The sequence below is a fragment of the Schistocerca cancellata genome, chromosome 2 (assembly GCF_023864275.1).
Source record: "Schistocerca cancellata isolate TAMUIC-IGC-003103 chromosome 2, iqSchCanc2.1, whole genome shotgun sequence".
Classification (NCBI taxonomy): Eukaryota; Metazoa; Arthropoda; class Insecta; order Orthoptera; family Acrididae; genus Schistocerca; species Schistocerca cancellata.
In genome coordinates, this window is record NC_064627.1 from 410,858,524 (window position 1) to 410,884,824 (window position 26,301).

The following is a 26,301-nucleotide window of genomic DNA, read 5'->3' on the forward strand; positions in this document are numbered from 1 at the left end:
CTGGAGGCGGTGTTTCCATGCCTGGAAGGCATCCTGGAATGCCTTTTCTGGAATGTCCTTTAGAGCTGATGTAACATGCGCCTGGATGCTTTCAGTCGTGTCCCAATGTTCTCCTTTCATGCCCTATTTTTAACCGAGGAAACAAAAAAAAAAATTCAGCGAGAGCAAGCTTAGGACTGTAGGGAGGCTGAGGAACCAGTGGTCCTGGCCAGGAAGGCGCTGTGACTCGGCGTGTTGAGGAAAGGCCTCTGGACCTGATGGGACACCAGTTCAATTTTACACGGAGTACGCGAAGGAACTTGCCCCCCTTCTTGCAGCGGTGTACCGTAGGTCTCTAGAAGAGCGTAGCGTTCCAAAGGATTGGAAAAGGGCACAGGTCATCCCCGTTTTCAAGAAGGGACGTCGAACAGATGTGCAGAACTATAGACCTATATCTCTAACGTCGATCAGTTGTAGAATTTTGGAACACGTATTGTGTTCGAGTATAATGACTTTTCTGGAGACTAGAAATCTACTCTGTAGGAATCAGCATGGGTTTCGAAAAAGACGGTCATGTGAAACCCAGCTCGCGCTATTCGTCCACGAGACTCAGAGGGCCATAGACACGGGTTCACAGGTAGATGCCGTGTTTCTTGACTTCCGCAAGGCGTTCGATACAGTTCCCCACAATCGTTTAATGAACAAAGTAAGAGCATATGGACTATCAGACCAATTGTGTGATTGGATTGAGGAGTTCCTAGATAACAGGACGCAGCATGTTATTCTCAATGGAGAGAAGTCTTCCGAAGTAAGAGTAATTTCAGGTATGCCGCAGGGGAGTGTCACAGGACCGTTGCTATTCACAATATACATAAATGACCTGGTGAATGACATCGGAAGTTCACTGAGGCTTTTTGCAGATGATGCTGTGGTGTATCGAGAGGTTGTAACAATGGAAAATTGTACTGAAATGCAGGAGGATCTGCAGCGAATTGACGCATGGTGCAGGGAATGGCAACTGAATCTCAATGTAGACAAGTGTAATGTGCTGCGAATACACAGAAAGATAGATCCATTATCATTTAGCTACAAAATAGCAGGTCAGCAACTGGAAGCAGTTAATACCATAAATTATCTGGGAGTACGCATTAGGAGTGATTTAAAATGGAATGATCATATAATGTTGATTGTCGGTAAAGCAGATGCCAGACTGAGATTCATTGGAAGAATCCTAAGGAAATGCAATCCGAAAACAAAGGAAGTAGGTTACAGTACGCTTGTTCGCCCACTGCTTGAATACTGCTCAGCAGTGTGGGATCCGTACCAGATAGGGTTGATAGAAGATATAGAGAAGATCCAACGGAGAGCAGCGCGCTTCGTTACAGGATCATTTAGTAATCGCGAAAGCGTTACGGAGATGATAGATAAACTCCAGTGGAAGACTCTGCAGGAGAGACGCTCAGTAGCTCGGTACGGGCTTTTGTCAAAGTTTCGAGAACATACCTTCACCGAAGAGTCAAGAAGTATATTGCTCCCTCCTACGTATATCTCGCGAAGAGACCATGAGGATAAAATCAGAGAGATTAGAGCCCACACAGAGGCATACCGACAATCCTTCTTTCCACGAACAATACGAGACTGGAATAGAAGGGAGAACCGATAGAGGTACTGAAGGTACCCTCCGCCACACACCGTCAGGTGGCTTGCGGAGTATGGATGTAGATGTAGATGTAGATGTAGATGTAGATGAAGTTTTCACGTGTCCTTGATGTCGCTTCAGCAGCGCGAGACCCTCCTTTTTAGTCTTTTGAGCACTTCCAAGTAGAAAACTGAGTTCACTGTAGTCCCGGTAGATACGAATTCGTGGTGGACAATGGCTCTGACTTCAAAGAAGACAATGAGCATGGTTTTGATCCTGGACTTGCTCATGCATGCCTTTTTGGGATGGGGTGACGATGGGGTGTGCCACTCTGAACTCAGCCTTTTTGTGTCAGCGTCGTACTCAAAAATACACGACTCATCACCAGTGATAACTGAGTTTAAAAAGTGAGGATCATTTTCACACATTTCCAACATCTCTCAGCACCGAAGCGCTCGCATGTGCTTGTGTTCATCGGTCAACATTTTTGGGACGAGTTGGCACACACCTTTCTCATGTTCAAATCTTCGGTCACAATGCGGAAAACAGTTGTTTTTGACATGTTTAGCGTTTGTGCTATCAATTGAATGCTCAGCCGTATGTCAGAGTTCAAACAATCGTGCACACTCGTCACATTTTCGTCGTCTCATGCGGTTGATGGCCGTCCACAGCGAGGTTCGTCGGTGATCTCCTCTCGGCCCTCCATGAACGACTTGTGACACCGGAAAACTTGTGATTTGGACAAGCAATCAGTCCCAAAGGCATGCTGGAGTAACGGAAACGTTTCGGTGGCTGACTTCGCAAGTTTAACGCAAAATTTGACACCGTACCGTTGCCCTACAGAATGATCCATTGTGCCGTGTAACATAAACTCAAAACGGGATTGACGGAAACGCACGTCCTGACTCTCCGGCATCTCGCAGCCGAATGAGAAAAAGAGTGTTTTGAAGCTAACACCCCGCTCCACTTATCCCAGCCGATTACAACGCGCTGTGGTGTACTGTTGCGTCAGAAAAAAATTGGTGAAATTACTTATGGAACGCACTCTGTATTTCCTAGAGATGACTGAAATCATCCCTGTTGCTAGTGAAATACACTGAGAGAAATCCTCATCTGTGCACATTGGTGTGCTGGCTCACAGGAAGCCTTTTAATCACATTCGCCACTGACATGTTTTATACACTCTGCCTAAACAAATCCCCGACTGGTCAGAACGCTGCCCAATCATACGAAACGCTATCTTAATCTATAAACTGCCCTATCAGACAACCTTTAACTGACAGGTGTGCATCGACAGTCAGCACGGTAACGTCTGTTGGACTTCTCTGCTACGCGCACCGTAGGATGAAACCTGTCGCACTAAGTTCCACGAATTTTTTTCTTAATATTACGATTACTGAAACTTCCGGTGCCCGACCGAGACTCGAACTCGGGACCTTTGCCTTTCGCGGGCAAGTGCTCTATCATCTGAGCTACCGAAGCACGACTCACGCCCGGTCTCACAGCTTTACTTCTGCCAGTATCTCGTCTCCTACCTTCCAAACTTTACAGAAGCTCTCCTGCGAACCTTGCAGAACTAGCACTCCTGAAAGAAAGGATATTGCGGAGACACGGATTAGCCACAGCCTGGGGGACCCGGCGTGAGTCGTGCTTCGGTAGCTCAGATGGTAGAGCACTTGCCCGCGAACGGCAAAGGTCCCGAGTTCGAGTGTCGGTCGGGCACACAGTTTTAATCTGTCAGGAAGTTTCATATCAGCGCACACTCCGCTGCAGAGTGAAAATCTCATTCTGGATTACGATTACTGTTAAAAAAAAAAAAAAAGAGGAATGGTACGATGGACAGGAAACTTTAGGATCGTTTCTGTCACTCTGTATCGTAATTAAAAACGAAAAAACCTTTCTTGCTTGTGGAGACTACAAATGCAAGTAAAAAGCGTACTGAAGGTGTACATTTTTCGGTATCTTGCGTTCTGTTAACGAAGTTATAACAGCATGAATAAGTAGCATGAAAGGTGCCTAGATGAGATGGTAGGAGCAAAACGTAAACCTTGAGGTCAGCATATACAAGACGGAAATTTTTCTTGTAACAGTTTCAGTACAAAGAAATTATAGTGGCCATTGAGACACATCTTCGTGTAACGGAAATGAGTGTTCTCCACTAGGCCATTTCATGTGTTGCTCGTATTAACGATATAGTCTACATTCTCTCAGATTTATTTCCGTCCTTGGGAGAACCAGCAACGACAATATGTGTTGAAATTCCTTCATACTTTAAGAAGAAAGTGATGGTACAAATTCCAAGGCGTGAATATTACTGGAAAAAAATCTAATTAATACGACATGTTGTAAAATACTGACTCTAAGAATTTAGGGTCGTGTAAGGCAAAACTGACACTACGACGTATCTTAGAATGTAGTTTAAAAGCATTTGTAAATTTAGAGAATGTTTTTGACGGTCTTGACTGGAATACCCTCTTTGATATTCTGAAAGTAGTAGGGATAAAACGTACGGAGCAAAAGTTTAACTACAAATTTTACAAAGAAAAACTGCAGCTGGAAGAGCACAAAGACATGAAAGGGAAACAGTAGTTGTGAATTATAGGTATACTGAAATTCTGTCAACGTCGACAAAGGAACTGCAAGATCATTTGAATATAGTGATGGTGTCATGAAAACTGTTATAAGATCAACATCAAAAATAGTATACTGCGAAATGAAAATCTGGAAACAGAAGAAGAGTTTTCAATTTGGGCAGAAAAATAACTAACAGTGGCACAAGTAGAAAGAATATAAAACACAGAGACACAAAAATAAGACAGTGGATCGGACACCAACCGAATAAATACTGAAAAGAATAAGAGAGGAAATGAAGTTATGCTACAATTTGACTAGAAGAAGGGATTGGTTAATAGAACTCATCCTTGTGCATCAATAAATAATTAATTACAGAGATAAGGGTGGGCGGTAAAAATTGCAGAGGGAGACGAAAGATTGATACCATAACTGGATTCAAGTGGACATTGATTGTAGCAGTTATGCAGAAATGAAGAGGCTTGCCCTGGGTGGACTACATTCTGATTAAAATTACTTGATAGCTGACAGTTCACGCGTTGTAGCTGGTTTCCTCCAAACAGAGCGCTCAATGTCACGTCCGAACCGTTCGCCGATGCCAAAGTGCCACAACAATATCCTGTAGAACCCGGTCCTCCAAACATGGTGTACGCACAGTCCACCGCCTCCCTTCACGTTCGTCTTTCTGAAAGGGCCCATGATCACACAGACGCCCAAAAAGGGCTTGAGATGTTGTGTGATGTGGATGTGAATGTACTTGTTTTGGTATAGCCGTGCTGTCTCTCGACCGTTTCTTTCTGCTTGGACACACACATACACCATCTCTGCTTGTTCTCGACATGAACACCGGACCTCTGTGCTGCTCACAGTACGCTGCGTCAATCACACAATCTGCAAGACGCAAGGAACACACGGCGCGTGGACAGAGGAACTTACATTCGTCAGCACCATCTACCATTGCAGCGATGCAGTAGTTCCTGACATATTTTCATAAGACCATTTTCTTGCGTTTCCAGTCAGGATAACTATTTAACCTAGTGTTTAGCGCTATGCAGTGGGTAGTGCATGAACTCCACATGTCGTAGGTTCCAATCTCATTATTATTACTATTCAATTAATTGCTTTAAAAGTAATTTCATTTATTTCTAATTCTTTGGCACATCATTCTCATCGACGTATTCACTTTTTTATATGCACTTATTTTTCTTCCTGTCATTCCTTTTTTCATTTGAAATCTTCCTGTGTGAACGACAATCTGCAACCAAGTGTCAACGAGGACTGCTCATCATCGTTTGGTAAGGTGGCAGTTCGTGTAGCCAGTGTGAGTAGTTTAAGGTAAGCAATGTGTTATGTCTTCTTTACACGCTGTCAAACACTCAGAAAAGGGTGAGCTCCGGAGCGGGATGCTTGATTCTCATTGGCAGGTGGGTAATCGTTCATGGCAGCGCCCTTGTGCCGCTGTAGCGGCTGTAGGAAACGCGGCGGTGAAAAAGACGACGCACGTATATGAAAGTGCGGCCAACCGGATCGCGACCGACACCGCACAATCACAGCGAGAAATTACAGTTTGCTTTCAGCGGTGAAACTGATTCTTTTCTGTCTTGAGTTTGTTCGTAGAGGTTAGCTTTAATGGCTCTGAACAAAGGGATCGTGATTTTAGTTCTACCGCAGATTGTTGACCGCCATGTTGTGGGATACATTGCACAACAAGAGCTTCTGGTTAGCTTAGGACATGAGTTTAAATTCAGGGCTACAAAACGCGTCATCTGCAGCAATCCAGTCATTGATCGCTTAAAATCAGTTGTCGACAGAGTATTTCGCATTTCCGACATACCTCGTGGCAGCCACTTTCAACATTGCTCCGCGTTACACAGTAACAGCATTTGTGAAGTGATCCGCCGTGTCACCTATAGCCGAGCGGTAGCCGGCAACCGATGTGGCAACACTGCAACGGCAAGTGAAAGACGTCAACTATCAAGTAATTATAGTCGGACTGTGTTGTTGACAGCTGCGTCAAACCAGCGTTCGGCCTGAAGACTGCAACAATATTAACAATGAGAACAACCGGAAGAGAAATTACTTACCCCCATTTCTACAGAAAATTAGGGAAGACTGGCTTCTTTGGTATGGAAACATCCTGCAGCAGCACGTTCTACTGCAGCACAATCTGAACACTAATCGCAGTGGACCACGAGGGCGATCTAAGCTAAAACGGGAGAACTCCGTTAACAATGACATGAAGTGCGTTGGCGTTCTCCCTGGAGATGCCATAGATCCTGGAAAGTGATATTTCAACATCCCAGAAAGCCTACTCTACAAATGTGGGAAAACTACAGACTGAAGAAGTTCTAGCAAATACTAAATGTACCATAGTTTTAATACAAACTCTAAAATTCCCGGCATACTTTGCACTCTCGCGTTAGCAGCCTTTTTAGTCTCTTAAGGGGTTACTGTACACTCCTATCTACTAAGCGCCGCTTCACTTCGATCTTTATATGTCCACTTAATTTTTAATATCATGGTGTAGCAACGAGATATTTTCTCTGCTTTTCCCATGTTATATTAGCCTCGTTCAAATGGCTCTGAGCACTATGGGGCTTAACATATACGGTCATCAGTCCCCTAGAACTTAGAACTACTTAAACCTAACTAACCTAAGGACAACACACAACACCCAGTCATCACGAGGCAGAGAAAATCCCTGACCCCGCCGGGAATATTAGCCTCGTCTTCCATGTTCATGTATGATAATGAGACAGCTTTACTGCTGAACAAAAGTTCACAGACCGCCGCTAAACTGTCACTTATGCCTTCCTTACTTCGGTTGTCTTTTCTTGTACATTGTAGGATTCTTGCATTTATACTCTACCTTTCTAAATTTCGATATAAACAACAGTTATTCAATTGAATAAAATTTATTCTGAACACAAGCTGAAAATTCTAGTGCAAACAACTAAAACCATGCCTTTTGAGGGCAAGCACTCGGCGTTGATTAAAATTTGCGTTAAAATAAAATAACTGAACACGAGAAATACTTAAAAATCTTTGCTGGGGTACAATATGTGATTGTGACAAATACACAGAAAATATAATTCTTGAGTTTAGCGACAAAAACGGGACAATGAGCAGTTCTCTGAAAACCATAACTCTGAAAGATTATACTTTCGTAAGGATGTTGCTCTACCAACACTATCACGCGGGAGTGAAATATGGGTGGTGAACAAGAGAGAAGAAATGCGTACAAAGAGTACAGAGTTGAGGTTTCTAAAAAGTGGGCGACTGCCTGCCTCCTTCCCCCTACTGTATCAACTGCAATGCCTCCTCTCGAGATTATCACGTGTGTCTCGATGAGCGGTCTGCCCAGCAGATCCAGTTGCTCGCAAGCTATTGGCTAATCGCAGACCCCGAGGATGGCACTCCATCTCACGGGAGAGTCATGCTGCTAATGCGGGATGATGTTCATAGTCAACCCATCTTCCCAACTAACCACCTTCAAGCTGTTGCAGTTTGCGTTTTCCTTCCTTACTTGAACTTTTCCCTTTGCCCTGTTCACATTCCTCGGTCATTTGATATCACCAGGGGAGACTTCCTGAAGCTTATTGGACAGCTATCTCATGTTCTTCTGCTTCTCAATGACTTTAATGTGCACCATCCCCTTTGGAGCTCTCCTCGAACCTGTCCGGAGGTGCCCGCTTGACTCACCTCAATCAACGTAACGTCCTCTGCCTTAACACAGGAGCACCCACGCTCCTTTCAGACTCCAAGCACAACTATTCCCATTTGGACCTATCATTCTGTACTGCTCAGCTTGCCCATCGTCTCGAGTGGTCCTTTCTCTCTGACACATACTCGAGTGACCATTTCAAGTGTGCTATCCGTTTGTTGACTCCTACCCCACTTACGTGCTCAGCCAAATGGCAGCTTTCTAAAGTCGACTGGAGGCTTTACTCCTCTCTGGCGACCTTCGACGAACAACATTTCCCCAGTTAAGATGACCAGGTAGAATATCTTACAAACATTATCCTTACCGCCGCAGAACGTTCCATTCCACGCACTTGCTGTTTACTATCCCGTGCACTGGTCTCTTAGTGGACTGAGGCATGCCGCAACGAAATTCGCGCGCGGAGACGAGCTCTCCTCGTTTTTAACCGTCACCCTACGATGAAAAAACTGCATTGATTATAAACAGTTGCGTGCACAGTGTTGTCACGTTCTTCGGGATAGCAAAAAAAGCTAGCTGGATTTCATTCACTGGTTCTTTTAACAGTTCCACTCCCTTTCCTGTCGTGTGGGCCAACCTCCGACTGCTCTCTGGGACCGAGACCCATTCCCCTGTTTCTGGCCTGACAGCAGCAGATGATGTATGTCATATAGGACCCTATTGCCATCTCCACCACCTTGGGTCGCCATTTGGCGGAAGTTTCGAGCTCTTCTCACTATCACCCTGCCTTCCTCTATCGGAAACGAGCGGAGGAGGCTCGGGCGATACCCCTCTCTTTTCCGAATAGTGAGTGCTACAGTGCCTTAATTTGTCCTCCCATGTCATGAACGCTTTTCTGCGGAAATTCCAGTCTGTGGCTGCGTTTCTCGATTTGGAGAAAGCCTACGACACTTGCTGGAGCACTAGTATCTTCCAAAGCCTCTACACGTGAAGCTTCCGTAGCCGCATGTCCCGATTCCTTCAGGAATTTTTTAAACACCGAGTTTAAAAAGTATTTGTATTTGTGGGTTCAGCCTTGGCGGACATCTTTATCCAGGAAACCGGTGAGCCTCAGGACTCCGTCCTGAACGACGTGCTCTTTGCTGTCGCCATTAACCCTATAACGACCTGTAGCCGTCAGAGCATCTCCGGCTCCCCATTCGTTGACGATTTTGCCTTCTACTGCAGTTCTCCACGGACTTATCTCTTTGAGCGGCGCCTTCTGCGATTTCTCGATCGTCTTTACTCATGGAGCATCGACAATGGCTTTCATTTCTCCACTGACAAAACCGTTTCTATGAATTTCTGGTGGTAAAATTTCGTTTCTTCCATAGTCTTTACATCTTAATCCTGTTGCTCTTCCGTTCGTTGAAATTACGAAATTCCTAGAGCTAATGCTCAATAGGAAATTTCCTTGGTCCTCCCACGTGTCTTACATGGCTGTACGTGGACCCTCAGTGTCCTGTGTGTCCTCAGTGGTACTTGCTAGGAAGCAGATCGAACCACCCTCCTCATTTTGTACCGGTCGCCTGTCCGTTCGAAACTAGACTATGGGTGTTTCGTTTATGCGTCTGCACGTCCGTTACTCTTACGCTGTCTTCGTACTATTCACCATCATGGCATTCGTTTGGACACTGGTGCCTTTTACACTAGCCCTGTTGAGAATATGTATACAGAAGCCAATGAACTACCGCTGTACTCCTACCGCTGATCTCTACCGCAGTGACAATCTCCTCAGCAAGTATGCATGGCGTTTGTCTGCATGCGTGGCCACCCATCCTTTGCTCCTTCTTGGCTGACTTCTTCGATCGCCAGTATGTGGCGCATCCCTCTTTTCTATTACCTCCTGGAGTTCTCTTTCGACTCTTGCTCCAGCAGCTAACTTCACACTACCTGTCACTTTCCCGGTGGCTGTGAAGCCCTTCACCACCTTGGCTTCGTGCAGCGGCCCGTGTTCACGTTGACCTTCCTTCGCTTCCTAAGAACACTCCAGCCACTCCGACTGTCTCAGTGCCCTTCAAAACCTTTGTGTGCTGTACACCGTCCATTCCTTAGTGCAACAGGTTTAGAAAAGCTTTCACTTGTTCTCTCTTGATAGAGCCAGTGTTCGTAAGGGTTCCGGGTCACGTTGGTCTGACAGGAAACGAGGCCGCTGACGCTGCTGCCAAGGCTGCAGTCCTCGTACCTCAGTCCGCTAGTTCTTCCATTCCCTCCGATGTTCTGTTAGAAAGTTGTGTCACTTTGGCATCACCACCGGTCCTCCCTTCATGAGAACAAACTCAGCGTTGTCAAGCCTCTCTCAGTGGCTTGGACGACATGATCTCGGCCTTCTCGCCATGAGAAGATAATTTTAGCTAGGTTGTGTGTCGGGCACTGTCCTTTTAGCCATCGCCATTTGCTAAGTGGTGCTCCCCCGCCTCTCTGTGCTCGTTGCGCTCAACCTTTGACGGTCCGCCATTTCCTGACGGAATGCCCTTTTCTTAAGCACTTACGTTCTCGTTTGTGCTTGCCGTCTGAGTTATCGGCCGTTTTAGCGAACGAAGTGGGGGCTGTCGACCGCATTTTATTTTTTATCCGTCGTAGCAATATGTCAAAGGTCATTTAACTTTTAGTTCACGACCTCCGTTGGCATATTTCATAAACCTTTCTCCACGTCCCCTTCTTTTAGCTGTCATCTCTACCGTCAATTAGGATTAACGTGTAGTCGTTATAAACTCCTCTCTCTGTCTTCGTGTTCTACAGTTCGGAAATAGGTGCCTATGAACCTACTTGTTTTTGCGCCCTGAAACAAAACCAACAAACAAAGATTGTACTGGCGCTTAGTCTCTGTATCACAAGTGAAAAACCAAGATTCAAGACATGTTATCACACTTCCTAAGAAATTAGGATAATTTTCAACGGTATTCAAAGTCTTCGTACTAACATTTTCACGACCTTTTTGTTCGATCATGAGAATTTTCGGCACCAGTTTCGCACACAGTTTTCTCATGTTAAATTAGTTACGTGAAATTTGCCTTACGCAATCTTTGTCAATTCCTACAGTTTCAGCAATCTTTCAAATACTCAACCGACGGTCATATCGAATTAGTTTACCTACTTTTTCGATGTTTTCAACCGCTTCTAACGTTGAATGGTGTCCCGAGCTTGAGTTATCTTCCGCGTCTTCTTGGCCATCTTGGAAACGCTTGAAACACTCAAAAACTGGCGTACGCGATAAACAGTCTTCTCCATACCCTTTCTTTTTAGCAAAAGATTGGTTTCAGTAGCAGTTTTCCAAAGTTTCATGTGAAACTTCGCGACATTTCGTTGCTCTATTATTACACTTAACATTTTTTCTGCGAAACAAACTAAGAGCTCTTACACAAAAGAAGGCCACGGCCACATTAATTTGTCTGCACACATCAGAGACGCGGCATTCCACCGAGAAGGCTTCACGCCTTACAGCCCTTTGCCGTTCATCTTTGTCGCATGCTTACTTACTCCGTGACAGCATCACTCTCGTTATTGTATAGCCACATCTCGTACATCGTACGTGATCCAATGTAATGTCGCACCTAATGTGATTGCTTCTCTTCTTCTTTGACTTTTCCGACTAGGGGTTAGTTGTTTCCTTCCTCCAGTAATCTCAGTGCTGCCAATAGGAGGCTGTTAACTCCTTTCATTTTCACCTCAGGGCCAATATTAACACTGTCTTCGGCTACTTGCCACTGTTCATTCTTTTAACATGCCTGAACCACTGAAGAATGTTATAATCCACTCTCCTTTTTGTGATCTGTCACTTCCATCTTTTCTTATATTCTGTGTGTTTTGATCTTGATGGATGACCTGTAGGCATCTTATCATAACTTCTTTCCAGTGTCCTGATCTTGCCCTTTCCTTTATTCGTAACTGGTGACATTTCTCCACCACAAGAAATTATATACTCAATTTCGTGCTATAATTGTTAATCTGCAGAGAAGGGGCTTGTAAATAGGTAAAGTCTCTTTAGCTATCAGACTATACCAGCAAAAACTTTATTTGCTGCAGTCGGATATCGCAAAGACTGGATAGCGGTAGGCATGTGCGATGCGTCTGATGGCTTTATGCAAACGCTCTGCTATCTCAGAGGCACTGCGCCGCTCTCAATTCTTTAACAGCTACTGCAAGTGCAGTTAAACCGTTATCTATTCCCAACAGCTTTGCGGTTGTAATAGCCACACAGTTTATTCATAAAGGAGTTGAATATTTATATGACGCAATGTACAGTACGGCTTGTGGTTGAATTTCATGCACATAAATGCATACTATTATTATTTCGTGCAATATTGCTTTGGGTTAGATGGTAATGTACTGCCCTCTGTTCGCGTGTGCCCCACTGTTGGCCTGCTGATATTTTCTCAGACAACGTCTGTCTCACTACACATTTCGTTGAATAGCAGACACAACCTACATCGAGGGAGGCACTCGCTTAGGTAATGAATATGATGAACGAATAACAAGGGTAGTGGACTTCGTCACGAACGTAAGCCCTCCACATTTCTCCGTTCGAGAAATGTTATCAAGGGAGTTCCCTCCACTTCTGTGAACGATTATATATTCGTAAAGTACAAAACGATTCACTCGATAGTCTTTCTGACCACACTCATGTCAGATCCCCGTGGCAAGGAGTCATTATTTTCGAATGTTTCCTGTAACACTGTAAGGGAATATATGGTACGCTTCCAGAATGAGAAACCTGGAAACCTCCTCCAGGCTGTGGCTAAGCCATGTCTCAGCAGTATCCTTTCTTTCAGGAGTGCTAGTTCTGCAAGGTTCGCAGGAGAGCTTCTGTAAAGTTTGGAAGGTAGGAGACGAGATACTGGCAGAAGTAAAGCTGTGAGTACCGAGCGTGAGTCGTGCTTCGGTAGCTCAGTTGGTAGAGCACTTGCCCGTGAAAGGCAAAGGTCCCGAGTTCGAGTCTCGGTCGGGCACACGGTTTTAATCTTTCAGGAAGTTTCATATGGTATACTTATTTATCCATTTATGTGGCTTCTAGTTGTCCTGCCAGCGTTTTTATCGAGGGTGCTGAGCCACAAACATACAGTAATTTTTGAAAGAATACACCGCCATTTGACTGTGCGTTTCTATATATTTCTTGTATACCATCTAAATTTCGCTTTCACGGTGTCATCTAACGCAATGCTAAATGCAAATGTATGCAAATAGTAAGACACATAGCAAAAAAGGGAAAATTTTAAAAAAAATTAGATACAATATAAAATTAAGAGATATGCACTTACATCTTACACACTAACATCATTTTACTGTGTACTGTGCAAGATGACAAATACACAGTTCAACACATTTCCTTAACATGATATAAAAATGGCGCAAAATTAACGTCTTGCAGGAATGCACATTATCGTACAAACATATCATTACGCGACACTCTGCTTTATGTACAGTGTTACATTAACTGACTACTAAATAGTAATAATATCTTGGCATCGATGAACACTGATCGTTTCAGGGTTCATTAGTAAGGCCATCTTTCTAAAGAATGGTCAAGAAGATCTGTCTCTTCGGCATTATCCCTACGACGTATCCTGAGACGTCTACTCCCTGTACATTATGACGTCAAGCACATTTTCATTTAGCCCCATACATAATGTATGGGGACACATGGTAATGTCCACAGCTGGAGCGCCCATATATCCAGACATATTGTAAAAATTGATGTATGTATGATCCACGTCTCCTCCTAAAGTACCGGATCGATTTCAACCAAACTCGGTTTAGGAGTTAACTGTCTTCCCATTAGAACCGAAGAAAGAGCTCGTTCGGGCTACGGAATAAAACCTGACTCCCGTCGAATACGTTAGGAATTTATTTTGTAGTCCAGCTTTCTTTGGTGGCCTACTACGTTCGCACGCATACGAGATCTTAGGGTCTCAAAATGTCTGTGTAAGAGCTTTGTAGCTTGTTGTCGTGAACGTTCAAAAATGGTTCAAATGGCTCTCAGCACTATGGGACTTTACATCTGAGGTCATCAGTCCCCTAGATTTAGAACTACTTAAACCTAACTAACCTAAGGACACCACACCAGCCATGCCCGAGGCAGGATTCGAACCTGCGACGTAGCAGTAGCACGGTTCCGGACTGAAGCGCTTAGAACCGCTCGGTCACAACGGTCGCCGTTGTGGACGTAGCGTCCAGTGGCCTTCGGCGCACAGCAAGGTAATGAAAACGGTTACCAACGACAGACCAAGTCTCTCTAAGTCGTCTTTTGTTCTGGAATCTAAGTACTGAACCCCTATTACATCTGTTAGACAGGGTGCATGATACTGAAAGTGTTGTTGCATGCACAGGTGACCTCGTACTAGTTGTGTCTGCAAACTACAGGGCGAGACATGAGGAAAAGCTTGCTCAGATGCAGCACTGCTGCACGGGTAGCTGTCTGACTATATATATGTACGAACAACCACATACACACTTCTGAAGCGCCGACTATTTCTTGCCAGATTTTCCCTGCGACTTGACAGAACCCGTGTAAACGCAGTACTGTTTGTAGATATGTAAACCATATTTTACAACTAATTACCATCATCAGTGGCACGGCAACCCATCGTGCGCCCTGCTGCCAATGTCTGGCGCGTCGCTTTCGACCTGGCAGCTACAAAACAATGTTGCAGGAATTCAGGGAACGTACTTCTGAGTACCGCCGATGCCTTTCGCACAACGCCTGTAAAGGGTATAGTGTTGACTTTCGTGATATGTCAGATGGTTATCTCAGTACGTTACAGGGCAGCGATGTATTGGTTGGAGCGTAAACAGTATGACCATATATACCAGAACTCATATGAGTGAGGAAAGACATTTATGGGCCTGGAAGTCAGGTGGATAACACAGTCTGACTGGGACACTAGAAGCACTGCATGGTGGGCGTACAGCGTCTTACCAACCATCAGGAACAGACACAAACTGCACGCCATTGCCCCTACTTGAGGTATGATGCATCTGTTAACATGTCACAATCCATATCCCAAACATTTGCATCGAGAGGGATGTAGTGAATGGTGGAGAGGGAGGTTCTGTTGATCATATCGTTTTCTGTTGCCCCCTTTTTCATATAGAGAGAGACTGCAAGCAACTGTCAGTGACCATTAAATGTAATAGGCACAAATAAATTTAATTAAGAGAAATTATCACACACACTTTTATATATATATATATATATATATATATATATATATAATTGTGTGATATATATGTACAGTGTACAGTTAGATAAGTGAGTGTGATAGTTTCTCTTAATTATATATATATATATAAATATATAATTAAGAGAAACTATCACACTCATTGCCCGCCATGATATATGCGTGCCTCAGCGATTGTCGAGCCTACACACACCCGTGTGGTGGTCATAGCAATATATATATATATATATATATATATATATATATATATATATATATATATATATATATAATTAAGAGAAACTATCACACTCACTTATCTAACTGTACACTGTACATATATATCACACAATTATATATATATATATATATATATATATATATATATATATATATATATAAAAAATTGTGTGATATATATGTACAGTGTACAGTTAGATAAGTGAGTGTGATAGTTTCTCTTAATTATATATATATATATATATATATATATACACATTGCTATGACCACCACACGGGTATGCATAGGCTCGACAATCGCTGAGGCACGCATATATCATGGCGGGCAATGTAGAATAGTGCAGCAACAAAGCGTTTGGAAGTACGTAAAGTTCTAGTTAGTAAGCAGACCTCGACTTACTTCGAGGCTGCCAGCTGCAATTCTAGTAATATAAGCTAGAACTAACCTACTTGGAACTTGTGTTAATTTATTTTGTATTATTTTTAACTGATCCTCATTTTCAATATTCTATTTTATTTCTACATTAATTTGATCAATGGTTGCTCTTAATACGAGGGCGGTTCAGAAAGTAACCTCCGATCGGTCACAGTGCGGGTTGTGGGGGGAGTAGCGACGCCATCTGTGCGTTCACGCACTCAACAAGTCAATCGGCATCAAGCCGTGGTCGAATGAACGTCGTACCTGCGCTAGTTTAGTTTTTGTGGCAGTTTGAAATGTGTGCTGCAATAGAAAACCCCGCCAAATGTGAAGTGCGTGCTGTCATAAGGTTTTTTACAGCCAAAGGAGATTCTGCAGCAGCTATTCATCGTGAGCTTTGTGCCGTGTATGGACCAAGAGTTATGAGTGAAGGAGTTGTCCGTGAATGGGTACGTTTATTTAAAAGTGGACGAGAAAACGTTCATGATGAAGAGAGGAGTGGTAGACCATCATTGGTGACTGACGAACTCGTTCAGACAGTTGATGCAAAAGTTCGTGAAAATCGACGTTTCTCAATGTCGGAGTTGTCTACTGGTTTTCCACAGATTTCTCTCTTGTACGAGATAGTGACAGCAAGATTGGGTTACCGTAAGTTCTGTGCACGATGGGTGCCCAAAATTCTTACCGACCACCACAAAACTCAAAGAATGGCCTCTGCATTAGACTTTCTGTCACGTTATGCGGACGAAGGAGAACCATTGTTAAACAGAATCGTGACCGGTGACGAAACCTGGATTAAGTACGTGAACCCTGAGACAAAAGAACAATCAAAGGTGTGGGCACATTCAAATTCGCCTACCAAACCAAGAAAAGCCTCGCAAGATTTTTCTGCCAGAAAACTGATGGAAACGGTGTTCTGGGATGCCAAAGGGGTGTTGTTGGTTGAATTCATGGAACGTGGTACGACCATTAATCAAGACGTGTACTGTGAAACAATAAAAAAGTTACGACGGGCTATACAGAACAAACGCCGTGGTATGCTGACTTCCGGTATCGTTTTTTTGCACGATAACGCCCGTCCTCACTCTGCTCGCAGAACAACGGCCCTTCTTCAGTCCTTCAAGTGGGATGTTATCAACCATCCACCTTACAGCCCAGACCTGGCGCCAAGTGATTATCACCTCTTCATGCATTTGAAGAAATGGCTCGGGTCACAGCGGTTTGATGACGACGAAGAGCTCAAAGATGCGGTCACAGGCTGGCTCCAGGCACAAGCGGGTGATTTTTATGCAGAAGGAATTTCAAAGCTTGTGAAGAGATACGATAAGTGCCTCAATCGCTATGGAGACTATATAGAAAAATAGTGCAAAGATGTAGTTGTAAGATGTATATATTAAAATATTTTTATTTAACTTGGTGTATTTTTTTAAATCAACCGGAGGTTACTTTCTGAACGGCCCTCGTATATCTTATTATCACATAAATAACATAAAACATTTGAATGCGTTCAGTTTTCTGAGCGGAAACTTCAGTTTAAGAGTAAAGGCATCTGAATTCATACGTCATTCAAAAGAAATACAGTGTTCCGGAATTCACAACGAAAATAGCTTCTCGAGAATGCAATGCGCACTAAATGCTGTGAGAAGAATGGACAATAGAGCACATATTCGTATCTTAGTTCTTACTGTTCCTCCTGCTCCTCCTCCTCCTCCGCCTTTTCTTACAGTGAGGTAATGAGCAGCTGGAAAACTTCCTCTTTAAGCCGAGACGAGCGTGCTGTAAACAGCTGTTGTGCCCAGGAAGAAGGAGGCAGTTGAAAGCGCAGTGCTCCGGAGCCCCTCGGAAGTCAAATCCCTCGCCGCGTCGCGCCCTGCTCAGGTATAATTAAGGCCGTCGCTGAACGAGCTGCTCTGGGGCTAATGCTCCGCCCGGAAAGCACGTGGCGGCCGCCAGCAAACACTCATTGGCACAAGCGCCGCGGCCAGGCCGCCGCACCTGCTAACTGGTAAGGGCCGCGGGAATACGACAGGTGCTAGGCGGGAGAATCAAGGTAGTAGCACAGCCTCTGCCTTCTGAGGAGCCGCGTCACTTCAGAAATACAGCTACTGCACATACGGCACAACTTTAAATATAAATTGCATCTACCCGAAAAATACGGTGCATTCTACAGACACAGGGCCTCACTATTGATAATCCGAAGACCTTCCTCGACATAAACTGTGGCAAGAGTATACCCATATAACGCGATGAAACGATATACAGGGTGATTCAATTGCCCCTATGGGCGGCTTTGATGCAACCTGCAATGCTCTCGCATGCTATGTGCAAATTATTATTCCTACAGAAAATATGAACAGGACTTTGTCGTAGGATACTTAACTCGGTTAAATTTTGTACTGGAATCCGTCTTCGCTGGAGACCATAGTTTTCGAATTATTCAAGAAAAACATGCAAAAGTGACGTTCAAATGCGTTTCTTTTGCACATCTCAAAAACCGTGGTTCCCAGCGAAATTTTATCCCAGTAAAAACTTTAACTACATTAAAAAACCTAAAAGAAGTCCCGTTCATATTTTTTCTGTAGGACTAAAAGTTTGCACTTGGTCAGCGAGAGAATATGAACATCTGTGTGTGGTTTTTGATGGCAATACGGATAGCATAGAACTCATCGGGAGAGACCGCTAATTCAACCTCTATAAACTACAGTACAGCCATATGTATTACTAAACTATCCCAAAACGAAAGATAAATTGATCGAAGAATAGTGTGGGAATTGCCCGTACCTGGTGTATTATATTGCATCTATACCAACGCACTCATTTGGTTCTGACAACAGCAGCTTGGTGAAACTTTCGCATCAGAGCAAAAGTTTAAATACTGATGACCCAATTATTCTCTCATAAGACGATCTCCAAACATCCATTCATTTGCTAATTAACAGCAGGAAAGTAAAAATGAAATACTCCTTAAAAGTTTTTCATTTATAGGCAAACTATTCAGACGGATAAAACATGATAATACATAACAGGTCGTTGGAATAATTTTTTTGTCATATAGGATACCATAGTCACAAATTTGTTAAAAGACAACGCCGTTCTTCACGTTGGCTGTAATTACAATCACTGTCACTGATGCACACTATCTGTCGAGTTCGCCACTGTGCTTTCTTTAAAGTGCTACTCCTGCCGTTATAATTCTACACCGTCACCCTGTGTATACTCCGACACAGCAAGGAAATGAAAAATGGCTCCAAACAAATAAAGGCTGAGACGAAGAAGGAAGCAACAACGACGAAAATTTTAAGATCACAGGGGCGTACGTAGAAAGATCAGATAAGTAGCGCAGAGCTCAGACTAGACGAGGAGCTCTTGAGCAGGAGAATGGGTGACTGTAGACGTCAATAAGTAGAACACAGCGGTCGGCTTACAGATCGCCAACAGCAACCTCTACGCTGTAGAGTTCACAATACAGACCACAAGGATGTCAGGCAAAAGGAATTCCAAAAACGCGCTGACAGGATAGTAAAAGAGACATACCAGCCTGTCTGTTCGTGTAGAACAATGATATCATACAAATACAGGCCGGCTGGTGTGGCCGAGCGATTCTAGGCGCTTCAGTCTGGAACCGAGCGACCGCTACGGTCGCAGGTGCGAATCCTGTCTCGGGTATGTACGTGTGTGATGTCCTTAGGTTAGTTAGGTTCTAGGGGACTGATGACCTCAGATGTTAAGTCCCATAGCACTCAGAGCCATTTGAACCAAATCACACTGTCGTAACAACAGTATCGCACCAGCTCTTCATTTCTGCAAATAAGTTTGGTAATACTCTCCTTGGTGTGCTTTCGAGTATTTATTTATTAGGCACGTTCTCCCTGTTTGGTGGAGAAGACTGAGATGAACGAACTAGAATCCGTCAACTTAAAGTCAACGTGTTCTGTCTATACATGGGCAACTCAGTTGTGGAGTGAGCACGTGGAACATTTCAACTCTATGCGTTATTCTAATACAAAATTGACCACAGAAGTGAAAAACACTGTCAGTTATTTTTCCTCAGCGCGTTGGTTGAAAGATGATCCTTCGGTCACAGTGTACATAGGAAACACATGTATACTACTGCCAGATAAGGGCAACCTAAACGATGAACTGCTGCAACTACGAATAGTGTTCTGCAGGAGCGGGTACTGAGATCGACAAACTGAGCGGGTGCTGTAGTCAAAATCAACAATGCCTGAGAGAGGGGTTGAGAATGTGAAAGGAAAAGAAAACTATAATGGCTTATATAGTTCGTTCGTCAAGAAAGATAAATGGCCGTATTTTTATAATATTAAAAGTGACCTAGGTCACGGAAAGCCATCCAAATGTGAAATTAATAAGTGGGTAGACCTTTAGGAAAGGGTTTCACCCCTTTCCTAAAGGAGAAGTGCCTGGAACACCAGCGGCACACTCGACTAAAACCAGCAATCAAATCATCTGTCACCGAACACAGCGTCCAGCGTATTCTGAATATGTAATGTGATGAGACCAGTATAGTGGAGCAAAAACCCAAGTTTGTGGAATAGTGTAAATAAGGAGTCTGTTAAAATAAACATGTCGGAATAGATAATGAGTCGGGACGCCGGTTTTAATTTAACCAAGGCTTCAGATCCGTCACTCAATGTAGTAAGAGCTCGCGACCCATCTTATCCGGCAGGTCGTGCAGAGTGGTCACTCGGTTAGAGGCACCATGTCACGAACTGCGCGGCCTTTCCCGCAGGAGGTTCGAGTCCTGCCTCGGGCAAGGGTGTGTGGGTTGTCTCTAGCGTAAGTTAGTTTAAAGTAGTGTGTAAGTCTAGGGATCGATGGCCTCAGCTGTTTGGCCTCTAAGGAATTGACACACATTTTTTCCAGCAGAGTCGGAAAATTCTGAGAGAGTGTGCGTTCCATGGAACAGCAGTGCGGTCTCCGATAAACAACTAAGTAACAAATGTCCGTCAAAGAAAGTAGCGCGCACCAGAAGTTGAACTCGGCAATATATAACAGCGCGGCATTATCAACACAGTTTCGTTGGAGGTCCAGGAAAAGAGAACAGTTCCTAGCACCAGAAGAAGACGACTAGGTTGAAATACCGCGAAGAAAAGTGAAATCATCAGTTTGGCTGAAAACCAGCAGGTACACCATGAACGTGCCATTTCATGACTAAGTTTTCTCATAATAGGTTGGTTGATTTGGGGGAGGAGACAAAACAAAGACGTCATCTTTCCCATTGGATTAGGGAAAGGTTGGGAAGGAACCATCCAGGAATTTGCCTGAAGCGATTTAGGGAAATGACGGAAAACCTAAATCAGGATGGACGGACGGTGGTTTGAACTGTCGTACTCCCGAATGCGAGTCCAGTGTGCCAACCACTGCGCCATCTCGGATTTTCCTTATAGTCTTGACGCCTATTAGTAAAGCCTTTATTCCCTGCAATCTCCTTATCAATGTTGAACCGACGACATAACTAAAATTACAATACACACAATATTTTTAACGTCTTTATAAGATGTTCCAGAAAATAGAGGAAGGAAACTCTTTTTTGCACTTTGCACGTATGCTTCATTCTCCATATATAGCGTCAATAAAAACTGATGGGTTACAAGTAGTAGCCTCTGCAACTGACCCGGGGGGTTTCATTATGCATCATTATTCATTCACCCGTAAACAACTCAAATACACTGCAGGGAAGCATAACCCAAATATTTTTAATGGCGCTATCGGTCGGCTTCGGTACATTACGGTGTGATGACCAAGTTTGCAGCAGCCAGGGAAGAGACACTAGCGGTGAAATCAAAACTAGGGGACCGAAATATCAGGAAATCGTGCACTCTGTAGGTATCCCCTTTTGCCAGCACAACGATATCAACGCTTGTTATCATCTACACATATAAAGCCTCTACTAACGCTTCAAAAAAATAAATAAATATAATAAAATAAAATCCAATTCCTTAGACCAAGCATAATATTTTCCATACAGAAATTTCCCTCTACACATCCTCCTATCTGAGTACACTCTTACATCACTCAAACCAAAGCTGTCACATTTCAGCACCAGAAATACGTTCTACAGCTGACGTAGTTCACCATCACCACAACTACAACACGCGTTCAACTGCCAGAGAAGAAGCAACCTAAGACACACTTCACCATCATGTAAACTGAGCCACAATTTTAATATTTTAATGCTTTTCCGTACATGATTATGGCATAGTTATAAGCGCCCTTACAGTATGTAAAGGTATTTAGTGAAGAACGGAAATCTTTCCTATCAAGCAATCTTCCAGTGACAGAGTTCCACGAGCAAAAGCTTTTAGAAAATGTATGGCAACGCCGACGTTGTGTTTTGTGTTTCACGAGGCACCTGGGAACACCTAACAAATGTACTACGGAGTGTTATCTTCCTGATGTATCCTAAAGAAAGCTCTGTATCGATGAACGTAATCTCCGAAGAACAGTTCTTAAACTAGTTGGTGTTGTCTAATCGCTGAGGGAGCATTCTTGTTTATTTCCTTTTTGTACAAGGATTAGTGAAATTCTTTTGTACACAAGACCACGGTCGGTTACAATTCCTACGTTAGAGTTTGAGTGCTTCATTTGTCTCCAATAATAAATCCTTTTGTGAAGAAAAATCTCGTTTTACCAAGTCATGTCAACATATTTTCTCTGAGAGCGCACTTGATAATCGTATTGTATGCAATTACATGAATAAAGCTGAATATCAACTATGACGTTCACCGCAATTTCCGCAGTCCCGACCGACCACATCCCTTTGTGCTACTTGCAAAGAACAATGATGCTTTTTGACCATTGGTCTGTCAATATATCTTTTGGTTCTAGCGGTGGGAGAAGCGATGTAGTCGAGGTAGAAAACGGAGATAATCATAGTGTGGTGTGTTGTGATTAAGGGAGGGGGGCGGAGGAGAGGGTATAATAGGAAGAGAAGATGTTTTTGAAATGGCGAAGGTGTTGTGACACACTGCCATTGCTAAAACACACTGAAGCGCCAGAGAAACTGGTATAGGTATGCGCATTCAAATACAGAGATATGTAAACAGGCAGAATACGACGTTGCGGTCGGCGACGCCTATAGAAGACAGCAAATGTCTGGCGCAGTTGTTCGATCGGTTACTGCTACTACAATGGCAGATTATCAAGATTTATTTCAGTTTGGACATGGTGCTATAGTCAGCTCACGAGCGATGGGACACAGCATGTCCGAGGTAGTGATGAAGTGGGGATTTTCCGGTGCGACCATTTAACGAGTGTACCGTGAATATCAGTAATCCGGTAAAGCATCAAATTTCCGACATCACTGCAGCCGGAAAAAGATCCTTTGAGAACGGGACCGACGACGACTGAAGAGAATAATTCAACGTGACAGAACAGCAAGCCTTCCGCAAAATGCTGCAGGTTTCAGTGCTGGACCATTCATGCGGACCATTCATCGAAACATCATCGATATGGGCTTTCGGAGCCGAAGGCGCCCTCGTGTACCCTTGATGACTGCACGACAGAAAGCTTTACGCCTCGCCTGAGTCCGTCAACACCGACATTGGACTGTTGATGACTTTTGCCTGGTCGGCCGAATATCCTTTCAAATTGTATCTAACCGATGGAAGTGTACTGCTATGGAGACATCTTCATGAATCCATGAACTCTACATGTCAGCAAGGCAGTGTTCAAGCTGGTTGAGGCTCTAAAATGGTGTGGATCATGTGCATTTAGAGTGATATGGGACACCTGACTCGTCTAGATACGACTCTGACAGGTTACACGTACGTAGGCATCCTGTCTGATCACCTGCATCCATTCATGTCCGTTGTTTATTCCGACGGATGTGAGCAATTTCAGCAAGACAATGCGACGCCCCACACTTCCAGAATGGCTACAGGGTGACTCCAAGAACACTCTTCTGATGGTAAACACTCCCCATTGCCACCAAACTTCCCAGAAATGAACGTTATTGAACATATGAAAGTGGTGTTCGGAAGAGACCTCTACCCCCTCTTACTCTTCTGGATTTATGGACGGCACTGAAGGATTCATGGCTTCAGTTCCCTCCAGCACTACTTCAGACAGTCGAGTCCATGCTACGTCGTCTTGCGGCGCTTCTGCTTACTCACAGGGGACCTACATGATATTAGGCAGATGTATCAGTTTCTCTGTCTCTTCAGTGTTCTACGATACATTTCACGGGCTGACATACTTCATCTGTGAAACGAATTGACGTATAATTAACTTTTCTGCACTAGGGTGCGAATAAGAATGATGAAAACATCGTGGGCAATAAGCAATGAGACTGTACTGCATCAAAGTAACGAGAAGTAGCCGCTCCGTAATGCCATGTGAAAGTAAACAAAATGTAAACTGACAGTTAATTCACCGAACCAAAAAATCAAGAAATTGAGTCAGAGCATTACTCGAAAGTGTTATCAGTACAATTATGTACGGCCACTACAGCCAATTGGCAAGAATGGCAAGAGACATTAATGAAAGGCTACATCTAAACGGCACATACTTTAGAAGAAGAAAAAGAAGAATTAAAAGAAACATAAGAATAAGAAGAAAATGAAAGCGAAGGTACATGCGTTGTGAGAAATGAAAATACTGTGCAACCATATCTGTGAAAGCACAACGCGATGAGGACAGACATTTCGCTCTGGGGAAAATTTTTCCCATTCTCTGACCATTAATCCATGTGGACGACTCTTGTAACTGACTTTTCTTTGAAGCCGTCTGTGAAGATTGCTTACAGCCGTACGTGTCGTACCTGGGGAGGAGTTGATGAATCATGGAGATTTTATGCCCTGACGCATGAACAGAACTGTCAAAGGGCTCGAAAGGCACGGTCATAACTTCAGAATGTTGGTAGGGTCCAAACCCTCTCGTTTCTCAACAAAACTGATCTGTGGTAACAGTTCGATCGTCGTGGACGCTGCTTGACTACTCCTCCCCACATCCTTGAACAGACATGGGAAGTGCTGAGAACACAGATCTTATTGCGAATATGATTTGCCATCTCAACATACGGAGCGGCATTAACATGCCAAGCCTACCGACCATCACTGGCACTGCAGTGATATTTAACCGTTCCATTCACAGCATAATAATTATATGACAAATGAAACTAAACAACGCGCAAAGTCTCCCTAAAACGCACTGAACATCAACGCCCTGTGCCTTTTCGTGATGGACGTACGAGGATACAATACAGCCGAAGCTCTGGTGACGAAAGACGGGCAACTATTTCATCGACTGCTGCGTGACGTCACAGGCCACGTAGCTATTTTGAGGAAATGAGCTGCGTCACGGAATGTCCCATACGCGGGTAAGGTTACCATTCAAGAACTGAAACAGGAGGTAAATGAAACACCGTGATCGCTCTTCTATATTCTGCTTGAAACACCAGTACGAGTAATTGTTTTGGCTGATATTAATTATGTTAGGCTTCAGAGATCACTCATCAGTCAGTCAGGTGGTAAATATTGCTCTTATTGTGTATTCTCTATCCAGATAATTTGTTGATAAAAATTCGGAAGTACACACTTCATACTGCAGTCTGATCGTTTTGGAAGTACTTAAATAAAAAACAATTAAGTGCAATAATTAAACATTCGGCAATTGAAGATCGGATCGCAATCATTTATGATAATCAGTGGAAACAAAACAGAGATAGTTACCAAAGTGACCTTTTCATAACATATAGTATTACGTTTCGCAGTCTTTACCAAAAATTAATACGTTTCACTATCGCAGTGTTTGAAATTTTGTAATTAATAATCACTACATCGTTAAACATAAGCAAAATTTTTACAAACATGACCACGGTGTGCCGAAAGCAACCGAAAGGTTACAAAATTCCACAGTTTTTTGAATTACAGTCAGTTACTCCTAATTTGTAAGTACTAACATTTTCTAGTATCGTCGTAGAAAATGTAGAACATTTACTATAAATTAATGAGGACTTAATTATAGGTTTTTCTAGTACCTTAATCAGAGTTAAAAGAGGACATGTATTATCGCGTAATTGGTTTCGTAGTGATTGATGACCTCCCTCCGCCGCCTCCCAGGTATTCAGCCAAGACAACCGATCTTCATCCACGAAAATTATTTAAATTTCATCGTATTATGTAAGTGACAAAAAGTACAACAAAATATGATGTACAGAAATATTTGCTGTAACCCAGAGTAAATCCGTCAGGCCTACAAATCACATCATTACATCTGGGCAGCACTGTTCCAAAAATTTTTGCCGTTAGGGGCGTATTAATGTTGAGCAATTCAAAGATATGTTATTATGAAATGATAGCAGAAACGAAGGCAATTAAGGATTAACGTCCAGTCGTCGATGAGCTCATTAGAGAAGAAATATAAGCTCGGGCTTAGGAGGGAAGAATATCGGCTGTATCTGTACCTGCGTCTGTGGAATCAACCCAATATTACTTTCAGCGATTAAGGTACACCACGAGAAAACTAAATGCGGATGGACAGAAAGGGATTTGTACCGCTACGTCCCCAAGGCGTGTCCACTGCAGCACTTCGCTCTGTTTGAAACGATTGCAGCTGTTTCCTTAATGAGTGCGAC

At 43.5% G+C, this 26,301-nt stretch overlaps 1 protein-coding gene and 1 non-coding gene across 2 annotated transcripts in view; one reads left to right on the forward strand and one right to left on the reverse strand.

The window, feature by feature from the left end:
* Positions 1-26,301, reverse strand: part of LOC126146011 (adenylate cyclase type 3) — a 923,811-nt gene that overhangs the window by 667,143 nt on the left and 230,367 nt on the right. The window lies entirely within an intron of this gene.
* Positions 12,765-12,839, forward strand: Trnas-uga (transfer RNA serine (anticodon UGA)). The gene has a single exon. It is a non-coding gene; the product is annotated as a tRNA-Ser (tRNA).